Genomic DNA, 12,812 nt, shown 5'->3' with positions numbered 1-12,812 from the left:
ATCCACCTCTGACACACAAACACATTTGTACACAAACGTAGAAACAGATCATCGACATGTTGAGCTGCCAAAGGCCTGGCTGCTGCAGGTGAACAAAGGGCTTAGTCAGCACAAAACCTCCCTTCTGTGACCTCACTTCTGGCTCGAGTTCTTTAGAAACTCAAACTTTTAACACAGAGCGTGGTGTCTGCTGAGGCCACTGGGGGCATTTATATTGTCCGGAGCAGTGAGAGGTCGTCGAGTGAACTGTCGAAATGGATCCGATGTCACTTAGTTAGTCTGAAAACCATCATTAATTTACTGCCATATAATTGTCTGCCTCGGTCCGTGTGACATTGATGAACAGAACAAATATAAATACTACCACTAGGTGGCAGCAGACATTGGTCTTAGTGAGTCTGGGTTCTATAGCCTACATAGTCTATTTTGTAGTGGTGTCCTAATGTGTAGTGAGTGAAGTCCACTATATAGGACACTCAATATAGCCCATCATGCATTGCAGTCATGATAACGTTACAGAGTGAGGTGCAGATGCAACAGTAATGCGCTATATATAATTCCCTATATAAGAGTAGCGAGTATGAATTAATGATTTTGGACCCTGGGTTTCTTTCTTCAATTCCTGCGAGTATATCAGTGTTGTGTTCAACTAAACAGGTCGAGGTTTCACACAGTCGGTACACTGTGAGTAAAGTGAAACTAGAATGTCTTTATATTTCATTACATATGCTGTTTATGACATTTGTAATCAGTGGTGCTAAACTATGACGTGGTGGGAGTTTATTTTCAAAGATAAGGTCGCAGCTAGGTCCATCTAAAATTAGGAAAGTGGCGGGTTACACCAGTAGGGGTATATAAAAACACACAGGGTCTATCGACAGTGAAGGGTGAAGTGTTTTACAGAATGCTTTTTAATAGCATTGTGAAACATTCTGCATGTATTTCCTATTATACATATTTATACATATTTTATACATATTATACATATTTTTTTAACACACTGGAGCACTTGTCTGTGTGTATTTTTCTGGCAACACACAGGTCACCTAAGTGCTAATGCTTAGTTGGTTTTGAATTAACTAAATACACCTTTTTTTGTTGTTTTATTGACCTTGTCTGAGATGACAGGAAGTGATGTTTCACTGTTAAAAAAGAGGTTTTGATGTTTAGGTATTTCATGTTCAGTGCTATTTAGTCGAAAAAAATAAAACATTTGTCCAAGAAAGACATTTTTACGCTGAAATTTCACGCAGCATTTAACCAAATATATGTTTACAAGAAGACGTTCACATTACGTTTTCTATTTAAATATCATTATCATAACTCTTGGATCGGAGGTTCTAAAAATAGAGACAGTCTGTCTTTTACGTCGCTGGGTCGGATTGAAAAAGTAATTTACTTGTAAAATAGAGCTGTGATAAATGAGCAGGAGGAAGAGAACAGTGTGGTTGTAGAAGTGTCTGTCATGCATTGTTAAATGATGAGGAAAATATACGTTTACTGACATCATTTCTTGTCGTTCGCCAGTACTGTATTCTGACCACATAAAATAAGCAGTTCCCAAGTACAGCAGCAGAGGGCGCATATCACCCTTTGAATCCTTTAGCAGCCGCGGGAGACGTTAAGTAGTAATGTGTCAATTAGAGCGAACTATTTAAAATAAAAAATAACACAAGGCTCCTGAATACAAGATAACACGGTACTTTTCAAATAATTTACTTAACAATTGTCTTTTTTGAACGTTAAACGACCGTTAAACTGTCAATTAATATGAAAAGACAAAACACTGGTTCTAACGGTTATTTAGTGTAAAACTGTTTGGTCCTGCTTAGATATATATTTATACTTTGTAAATTTTACCGAACATATGTTACATTTAAGAAGTGTGTGCGTGTGTCAGCGGCACCCATTTTGTGACGTTCCCCGTGTTTTTAAAGTACGTTTTGAATAATTTGCGAAGTAATCATTTTAATTGTGTTGATTTTACGGGTGATATTGTTGGCCGTGTAGGATCACGTTAGCATCTACAGCTAACGGCTAACGAAAATGAACAATATGTCCGTGTTTGTATTTCATGAATCGGTCCACAACCTTTTCATTCGTTCCCTAAAAGTTTATCGTCCTCACACACAAAAAACAATAGTCATTTAATTAATTTTATAGACAAATTAAACCGCAACAGTTTTATGTCTGATGCCGAGAACAATGAACATATCGGGAAGAACTGACGAATTTGGAAATCCCTCGATAATTAAACGTACAAGTAAAATATCGTTTTAATATGGCTTATGTTTGAATTACTGATTCATTTTGTGGATTTCTTTCTCTTAAGGTCCTACTGTTGGAGACAGAATTATTTAACGACCAGTTTAAACATAGTTTCTATAAAATATTCTCAAAGTGTTTTTATACAGAGCTCTTTCGTGGGACTTGGGATGCTCTCATTATTTTTACTTTGTGTAAGAACCAACACTGAAGTCGATCTTTTCTGATAGTCGTCCATGTATTTACTGAAGTCATCTGAAATTGTTTTTAATCCATATTTTGTCCAATTCTTTATTGAATCTCTCAAACTCTACAGGGTTTTATGATCTGTTACTCCACTAGTCACTTTAGTTCAGTTTCATGGTACTCTTTGATTTGTTGTGCTTTTGGCTACTTGATGTTTTCTTTTAAAATGGTTCTTTTTCTCCTTTCTTTTTTGTTGCTGTTGAACTTATAGAACTTCACAAATCTCCCATTTCTTGATTTTAAAATGCATCCTCCGATCATCTTACAGCTAGCTGCATTTTCATAATCCAGTGTAAACTAGCGGTCTTTGGGGTTATGTGCTGTTCTGAGTTCCGTTGTATACTTCAGGTTCAAAAGGTGTCTTTTAATAAGAGCTCTCACCTTTTTGCTCTGGTGCAGGCTGTGCTGATTTAAATTTTTTTATCCTTTAAACTCAGGTTTTTCTAAATCAGTATTTTCATAGTTATTCCATGATCTTGCAAATGAATTAAGTGGATTTTTTTTAAGCAAAACACCTGTCGACCTGATTCCGTCCTGTCTAGTAGGGTTTGTTTTTTTTTCCCCCAAGCCATTTGCTCATCATTGACAGATTACATTTTAAAAGCAACTTCTAGCTGGACTCATAGGAGTGGACTTAAAGAGGCTTGACCTTTAGGTGAGGATTACCTCAGCAGGGGGCAGCAATGAGAGAACTTAGTCGTCTATATACCATGTGCAATAATTGTCCTTATTTTGTTCGTTTCTTGCCCAGGTGGTTCTTGTTATGACCATGGGCCATATAACATATGGACCTCTCCTGCAGAGAGGAAGTCAATTAGTGCAGCTGCTGCTTGTAAATGTATTTAATATAACAGCGACACCTATATGTGTAATGTGAACAGGATATGTCCAACTGACTCACTGTTGGCTCCGTGACGAACCCTTACAGGAAATATATATTACAAAGTCTTGAGATTTATTTTTCTAAGAGCTACAGTGGAGGCAGGAGAGAGAGGGAAACTGTAGCCGTAAACTAAACTACTGTGTCTGGTCGTTAGAGGGCAGTGTTGTACCGCACTACGGACGCTAGGACAGACTGAGGAGTTGGCTGTCTGCAGAGTGCAACATCTCGAAATCTGCAGTGCCTACCTCCCTCACTTCATGTTCTTCATTCTGTGAAAATAAATTAAAATCCGATTAATTCGATCCTGTAAGATCCTGGCAGGTCTGTATGTACATGTGAAGTCATACAAAACAGCAACTATGTGTTAAGAAAGGAGAGCAGAAAACCGCAAACTCATGATGTTACAGTGTCATTGTTAGCGCAAACCAAATGACCCTTTTCGATACATTTCTGAGTTTCTGGTTCGAGTCTGTACAACTTCTAACTCACTTCTTTGTTTAATAAAATACTACAGCGCAAACTAAACACTAATCACACTAAAAGTACTACCCTATACAACGTAATCATTGGGAAAAAAAATTTTGTCCTCATGATGTGCGAGTATGTGGTCCAGAAGTGGCCCCTGGGCCAGGGGTTTTGCACTACTGCTTTGAGACCATGTTGTCTGCCGTGACCTGATACGTAGCACGTCGTAATCACACGTCCTGCAGTCTGCGCTAAGTGGAGAGAGATGGAGTATCAGCATGGTTTCTCCTACAAATTCATGAGCCTCAGTGATGGAGTAGGACCAAACAAACAAACAGGGCCATCTATCTTTGAGCACCTAGTAATGCAGGAGGAATATATATATATATAAACCCTATCTCAGCTCACATTCGGCTGCCACAGTAATTACTCACCACTGTGGACTGTGGTGTAAATTTTCTCCGGCTTCCAGAAGCTTCAGTCAGCCGCCCCGCTCTCTTATCAGGGCCGGCAGCTTCTAGTCCGGGGTCCAGCCCAGTTCTTATTGGCCCACAATTGACAGCAAGGTCACACAGTTGTGTCTTGGTACCACAGGAAAGTGAGAGCGCCGGAAGTATTTGGAGGATATGTATTTTTTTATTTTACTTATTCCCAAAATAAGTTGGTACATTCTAGTCTGGGGCAAAGGGTCAAATTGAGTTTGTCACTTAAGGACCTTAAGTCTGTATCCACACATACTGTAGATTTATATATACATATATATATTGAGATTAATTCATTCCTGAAGGCCGTTCGAGAACTAAAGGTTTTGTTAGATCAAACAAAAAAGATAAATACAACTGAATTAAGAATAAAGCTATAAATGTGAGCTGAGGAGTCGTGATTGCACAATGTTCGCTTCGCTTACTGAAAATTATTGTCTCCGAAATACTGTCGCAGCGTAACTGCTTTTGGTTGAGCCAAATCAGTAGCAAAGTTTCCTGCCTGCGTGATGTTGTTGGCTGGTTCAGCAATTGAGTTATCGTACAACAACCGGTGCAATTTGGGGTTTAAAATTTTGTTTGTGAACCAAACAAAATTTATATATTTTTTTTTTTCTATTTTTTTTACTTGAAAGAACATGACGTGAGATGAAATGATGTATTTGTTGATGTATTTTAGCTACATATGTTGTGTTTGACTTCACAGGAATCAGAACATTTTCTTAAAGCTTTACTTTTGTTTGAGCTCTTCTTCGACATAATCCAGAAAAAAAAAAGCTTTTAGATAAAGTCCGTCTTTAGAGAATGTTCTGGATGTCTGAGGCCGGCCGTTGGTTGGTCTTTAGGGTTATTTATGATTAATTTACACAAACATACAACAAAGAACAGAACAAAACTCTTAAAAACATGGTTTTCACGATCTCTACTCGTCTCTTTTACCTCTGACTTTCACGTGAGGCACTTATTTCAGCCACTGTGGGGGCAAATACATTTCGGTGTCAGGAGGAGGATTTTTCTTTTTCCTCTGTTGCAGCAGTAAGAGAGGAGAAAGAGTTGTTGTTGCCAAGTCAGTCAGTCAGCTTCAAGTGTCTGTGTGTGTCTGTGTGTGTGTGTTATCAGCAGTCTACATGCCTGTCACTGAACACCTTTTTCACCCCCCCCACATAACTGTGTGTGCGTTGGCGCTGTGTCAGAAAGTGTCACAATGTGTCACAATAACAAAAGGATTAAAGCCATTAGTCCTAGCGCTTCACGGAGACTCAGAATCGAACGCTACGATTCAGGATCGATGTCTTACGGCCGCTGTCTCTGCTCAGATCGTTCTTTACCTGTTTGTAGAAATGTCCCTTTAACTGGTAAGACCTCAGCAAATAAAGACTGATTCCATAACTGCTGCCGCTTTATGTCCCGGACTGTGTAGACTCTCTGGAGGATTGATGTGGGATCGGCAAGAATCTGGTGATACAATATGTATCGCGATACAGGGGCAACGATACGATGTATTGCGATGTATTACGATACTATAGACATGACAATATATTGAGGTTTTTTTTCGCCAATGTAACTGTAGTCAAAGTGTGATCGTAGTAAAGACTTCCATCTTATCACTAATCACTAGAGAAGAAAGAAAAACATCGACAGGATCTTTTTAGATAAACAAATTCAAACAATAATATTTGATTGGTCGGAGGTATAGCTGTAGAATGTTGATACGGTATCGTGAAAAAAAAATCATATTTTCTTACAACCCTAGTTATAGGTAACGCCTGTTTCAGACACCAGGGGGGTTCAGTTTGAGTGTAGGTGTGTGTGGTGTTGGTTGTAGGACGAGGTCTGTTAGAGAGGAAGTTGGTTTGTCAGGGATGGCAAAAAAAAAAAAGAAATGTCCCAGACAGACAGGCCACATGTTGAGCAGCCACTGAGGATGTCGAACACAGCCTCAAACCACACCTGGAATCAGGCAGAAACCCGACCGCAGACGTTCTAGATCCCCTCTGTTCTCGTCAGCCTGTGTCACCTCTGCTCACGTCTGTCATCGTTCGTACCGGGGAGTCCTATAAAAGCCTCTTATTAAAGGTTAAATTGCTGACTCAGCTCCTTCCTGCAGATGTGACACCTGGTTCATCCGCCGCCACAACAAGGCTCATTGTTTCCATTAAGGGCTGTGGTGAGTCTGTGTGTATGTGCAGCAGGAACCTGCCCACACATGTGACTCCTGGATCGCTCCCTTTGCTGTTTGTCGGCAGCGGCAGAGACTGGAGTTAGTAATTAGCCCTGGAGGCCTCCTCTTTGTCTGTGCTTGTGTTTACGATGGCGAGGTTTCCTCCTGAGAGTCTGAGGCCTCGTTTAGAAGAGTGTACACAAGAGACACGGAGGTGCACGAAGAAAGATTGGAGTTCAGGAAGATACGGGATTCTAGGGCAAGAATCTGGCCATGCGATACGTATCACGATACAGGGGCACCAATATGATATATATTGTGATACTTTAGGCACGACAATAAATTGAGTTTTTCCCCCCCCAGTGTAGCTGTAGTCCAGTGTGATCCTAGTCTCAGACTCTGTTCCATCTGAACATCAGTTCCTAACTCTGGAACAGAGGGATCTACATTTGGAATCACTAGAGAAGAAAGAAAAGAACAAGAACATGAACCAACACCAGGAATATTGAACTGGGAATTGGGGAGAAAAAATCAATAACTGATCATTGACTGAGGAGATTGATACGGGATCAGGAAACTAAATATCGTGACATTTCAGTGTGTTGATATTTTATCACACCGTTGATTAGAAGCATGATTTAGTTTACATGAATATTATTACTGAATAGGTCTGAACGCATAAAATGTAGCATGAGCTAAAATAGCTAACAGCTAATCATGTTAAAAAAAATCCATACAGTCCCCTAGAATCTTGATACACTATTATGAATTGAAATATCGCGATATTTCAATGTATCGATATTTTCTTACACCCCTACGAGATTCCTGAGTCACCGTGCTCATGGGGTTGGGTCGGGGGCGGTGCGGGGGTAAAAGACCCAGGGGGATTAAATGAATTAAGATGCTGGAGTGGCATGTGTGTGTGTGTAAGGTAACAGCTCAGTCTAAGGTCAGTCTGAGTGTGAGCGTAAATAGACGTATGTAGGTCTGCAGTGGATTAGCGCGGTGTTCCAGGTTCACGCTGATCTGAAGGATTAAGTTGTGTTTAAGTTGAATTAATGGTGACGATTGTTGACAGAACGCTCCGATCACAGCTCCGATCACAGCTCCGATCACAGCTCCGATCACCTGATCTCCTCATGTGTATGTGTGCGTGTTTCTTCTTCCCCGGGTTGTTCAGTGCGATTGTCTTTGGTGTGAATGTTAGTGTGAATGCTCGTCATGGACTGTTGAAACTGTCCAGGGTGTAACGCCGTCCTCGCCTGTCGAGGCTAGAGCCCCTCCCCCGCCCTTAAGTGGGTTTAAGAGTAAACAGGAAATGAACTTAATTACCTCCTAGTTGCCCCTGGAGGAGAATGTTCACCATATCCATGTTTTAGCTCAATCTAAGATACAAAAATCGATTACACACAAGAATGTGTGTTCAAAAGAAACTGATCAGAATCTCATTGGGTCGTCCAGCTGTCAATCAAACACACTCTGACCAGTTCTCATATGAATTCATTGGTACTGGTTTGTCAGGTCAGAGGTCAATATCCTTGTACCTTGGTTTGTACCCATGTCTATCTATGGAACAAACCTGTGGTACTGGTTTGTCAGGTCAGAGGTCAGTATCCTTGTACCTTCAGCCCCGGTGGCTACCTAGCATAGTTTGTACCCATGTCCATTCATGGAACAAACCTATTATTAATGAGATCTTTAAGGCTCACCAGCGCCATCTGTGGACACGTTGTTGAAATCCACCTCACAGTTTTGCGTGTGAAATCTTGATCTCGTGTGCAGTCGCCCTCTGACGAGTGCCTCCAACATCCTCAGTGTGTGTATGTGTGTGTGTGTGTGTGTGTGTGCAACCTTGTCAATATCACCCACGAGGGTTCCCCTGCCCCCCCACTGATAGGAATTAAACATTCATGATCATGTTTATTAATGACCAGCAGGCATCAGGAAACCCATGCTGTCTCATGCACACACACACACACACACACACACACACACACACACACTCCCTTGTATCCTAGATGCAGCTCCCCTCTGTACTCTGAAGTCTCTGAAGTCCTGTTGCATGGAAAAAGAACAGACTTCCTGTCTCCTCGTCTCCCTGGACGACTGCTCCGAACCTTCCCAGGGGTTCGAGGGGAGGACGACATCTGTGACAGCAACAGAGACTGCACTTTGACAGGACCTCTCCACACAGCAGATGTCACACCAGTGTGTCACACACACACACACACACACACACACACACACAGAGAGGGAGAGAGAGGGAGAGAGTGACAGAGAGAGAGAGGGAGAGAGAGTCAGTAAACAAAGTTGAGTGCATGACCAAGAGAGCAGATAGAGCAGGAACTCTCCGTGCCCTCACACACACATACACATAGACATATATTAGTATATATATATATTAGGGATCTCCGATATTAACTTTTTGCCATAATCCGATATGCCGATGTTGTCCAAACATTTAATTTTCCGATTCTGATAACAACTGATAACCATATATCTAGTTGTTTTTCCCCCAAACTGCGGTAAAGGTCTCTCGACAGCACAAACGATTCCAGCATATTTGGTTAAAACCCAGGCATTGCGTCGTCGGATTTTCATTATCGGAGGAAAAATCAATAACAATTCTGACAGATATTACATAATTATGCTAATGTCGAGCCGATATTATCGGACATCCCTAATATATGTATATGTATATATTCACACACACACACATATATATATATATATATATATATATATATATACACACATGTATTTATATTTATATATGCACACACTAGAGTTCTCCATCCAGTTTTATTCGATTTCAAGTATGATATATATTTGAATGAAGTACCATCTCTTAACTCATACTATTCGGTATTTTTTTACCATCTAAAGTCACAGTTTTTACAGTTTTTTTTTTTCCTTCCCTGTCTGAAACTTTAAAACCTCATGACCTACAGTCTGGTGAAGTGAGAGCGCAGGAGCAGTGAGGCTGCACAGACTCCACATTTGCTCTCTGCTCTCCTGGACTCTTCCCTCATCATTTCTTATCCCTGTGCTTTACTCGCAGTATTCTTCTGTTCCACTTCTTTTCTTTATCCATTTTTTATTTCACACTCTAGTCTTTGTCTCCGTTTGCTGCTCTCCTCCTTTCGGCTCCTGGTCCCTTTAGAAAAAATCGCCTCAGCGAAGCATGTCCAGTCTGCCCAGATGTCCCCGGTAACTGAGCCTCTCAGTGGGATGGACTGTGCTGCCCGGATCATAACGCTGGTTAAAAATACAGTTTAAACCAAAGGTATTTTTAGTTGTCCCCTAAAGCCGGTAAAGAACCGTTCATATTTAGGGAAGGGATAGTCCACCGACGTAATTGCATTAGCTGTGAAAAATAACTGCTGAAACAGTCACACGTTGGCTAAAGTTAGCCTACGTTAGCCAACGGTTAGCCAACTGCAGAATCACCAGTGAACGCGACAACGTTGAACAACAGTATTTGTGTTATACTCTGTAAGACGGTAATACAACAGACACATTTCTGCTGTAGAAAAACTACTTTCGTCATAATTATAAGGTCAAGTGATTCAGCAGAGAAACCCTAGTACAGAATCATGGTGCGTTTGAGCTATAAAAATAGTTCTGACCGTCCCTCCTTAATAAGGGCTTCTAGGATTTTAACTACTGGGCGGTGGATTCATTTATTTTTATTATTTATTGGCAAGCCTAATAGTTACTGCCTATATTTGGGATATTTTCCTCATAAGCTTTGAGAAATTGCTTTTAGGCAAAACGTGTTTGAAATATATATATATATGAATATATATAGGCTAAATTTCTTTGTTAATATATAATATATATAAATATATATATATATATTTATATATATATATATATAAATATATATATATATATTTATATATATATATATATAAATATATATATATATATTTATATATATATATATATAAATATATATATATATATTTATATATATATATATATAAATATATATATATATATTTATATATATATATATATATATATATACAGCTCAGCATGTATGTGAAGTTTATGAAACTGTGTACCTGTGTAAAACTGTGTAATATTACAGTATATACCTTAGCTGGAGTGAAACCTTTGCCAGAACTTTCATCGCAGTTGATTTAATGGTGAAAATAATGAACAGTTTTACCTGCCTGGAGGCTTGGAGTAAATATTCTGATTACATTGTGGAAACTAGACTTTCTGACTGTCCTTGAACACGTCAGATGATTCAGTGTAAACCCTGAGATTATAAGGAAACTCTGGGGCCGTGTGTCCGTTGGCCCTCGCGCCTCGTTGGCGATCCGTTCCTCTCCCTGTAGGAGAGGTTTCATAAAAGGCTAATGCACACAGCTAAACAAATTTAGGAATTAAATGAAAACTGTGATGAAACCCAATGCTTCCCATGACCTCCAGAATCAGCACACGTAAATCTCATTAAAGCTGTCTGGAATGTTCAGTGTTTGGGATTTGTGTTTCCTTGAAGAAGATTAACTTCAGCAAACCTCTCTTTGGTGTTTTGACTTATTAAATACATGGAAACGATTACACGACGTCTACACTGTAATGGAAATGCCTTTATTGTATCATAGTGCAGCAGCGCCAACATACAATACGTCTTCACTCAAACATCACACCTCATGGGAAAACCTAATCCAATTTCACAGGCTGAATAAAAAGAGAGTCTCACACGCACAGCTCCATTAGCTATTATTAGCTAAACGAGCTAAAAGCCAAACGCACTCACCTACAGCCAAAAAGTAAACAGAACCACCACGGTGACCTGCTGCTGCTACGTTCCCTACTTTACCACCTTAAAAATGTTCCACAAAACAACGTCTAGCTTCATGTCATGTAATCAAATCATCATCAGCATAAACTCACAGATAACATTTTTGTATAAAAATTATCTTGGCAATTTTACGTACAAAGTGAAGAAGAACAAAATATGTAACATTTTGTTTGCATCTGTGACCAGTGACTATTTGCTTGTTTCTTTTTTCATTGGTCACAGTTAGGAATGTCCGATATTAACTTTTTGCCGATATTGTTCAAAGACTTTATTTTCGATTTCGATATCAACCGATACCGATACATGTAGCTGTTCGAGCCAAAGTCAGAGGACACATTTCATTGTGTTCAACAGGGCCAAACCCAGGCTTTGCGATATTGGGTTTTCATTATCGGAGGAAAAACTGATAACAATTCTTACCGACATAACATAGTTATGCTAATATTGGCCGACATTATCGGACATCCCAAATCCCAGATCTTTGTGGAAAGCACAGCGGGAAACGCTCAGATTCTTAGGTCTGTTTGTTTCCTGGCGGTGCAGCCCACTTGGCTCGGCCCACTTGGCCTGTTAAAACCAGCTGGATTTCTCAGCTGCCCAGTTAGGCCTTGTTTTGCAGCATGGCAACTTCTGGTTGAAAAATGCATTCTTACGTGACATACAACAAAATCATATTGCAAGTAAAACTGGACTTCCAGGCTAATAATGTTAGCCTCAAAGAAAATTATATTTAACCTACGGTAGCCAAGCTGTAGCTAATCCTGACCGCTAAACTTTGCATAACACAACGCACAGTGAACCTGCTGAAACAGTAAAGGTACACTTGTTACTGCAATACTAAGTAAATATGATTGACTTGTCCATAAGTAGATTTCTCTTTTTTAAGTATCTTCGACAGTTGTCCATGAGTAGATTTCTCTTTTTTAAGTATCTTTGACTGATTCTATAGATTTTCAGAAGCTAATAGAGACACATTTGAGCTAACACAGTAGTTAAGTGTCAGATTCACTACTTTAAAATCTCTCCTCTTAGCTTTCTCCTGTTGCTGAGCCATGACTGTGCGTTCATTGTTTAAGCGATTAAATTAAAAGGTGTCTTGTGTAGTAGTCACCTGGAACACCAAATGTTATCATAATGAGCTGTAATTCCAGATTTCTCTCTGCGAACACAGACAATTTATCCCCAAGGAGATTTTAAAAACTTAATGAGCCGTTCTTTGTTACCGTGTGGCCAGTAACGCGTCAAACCAGTCCAGACAGTTTAAGGGGAGTGTATCAGCTTTCCATTAACAACTGCAGGTCAATTATTGTTTCACACTGCTGTTGCCAGACAGACAGACAGAAATGTTTGGTTGTGGGTTCGGCACTGAATCTCTGCACCGAGCTTTGTGGGTGATGATTTGCTGGGAAAGGTCCAAAACAGCGTGAGAGTTCCTAATTGCGAAAGTGAAATGAGCAGGTTTTTAACGAGGGCATTTTAACAGCTGTATAC

The sequence above is a fragment of the Cynoglossus semilaevis genome, chromosome 1 (assembly GCF_000523025.1).
Source record: "Cynoglossus semilaevis isolate Cse_v1.0 chromosome 1, Cse_v1.0, whole genome shotgun sequence".
Lineage (NCBI taxonomy): Eukaryota > Metazoa > Chordata > Actinopteri > Pleuronectiformes > Cynoglossidae > Cynoglossus > Cynoglossus semilaevis.
This window is presented reverse-complemented; position numbering follows the sequence as displayed.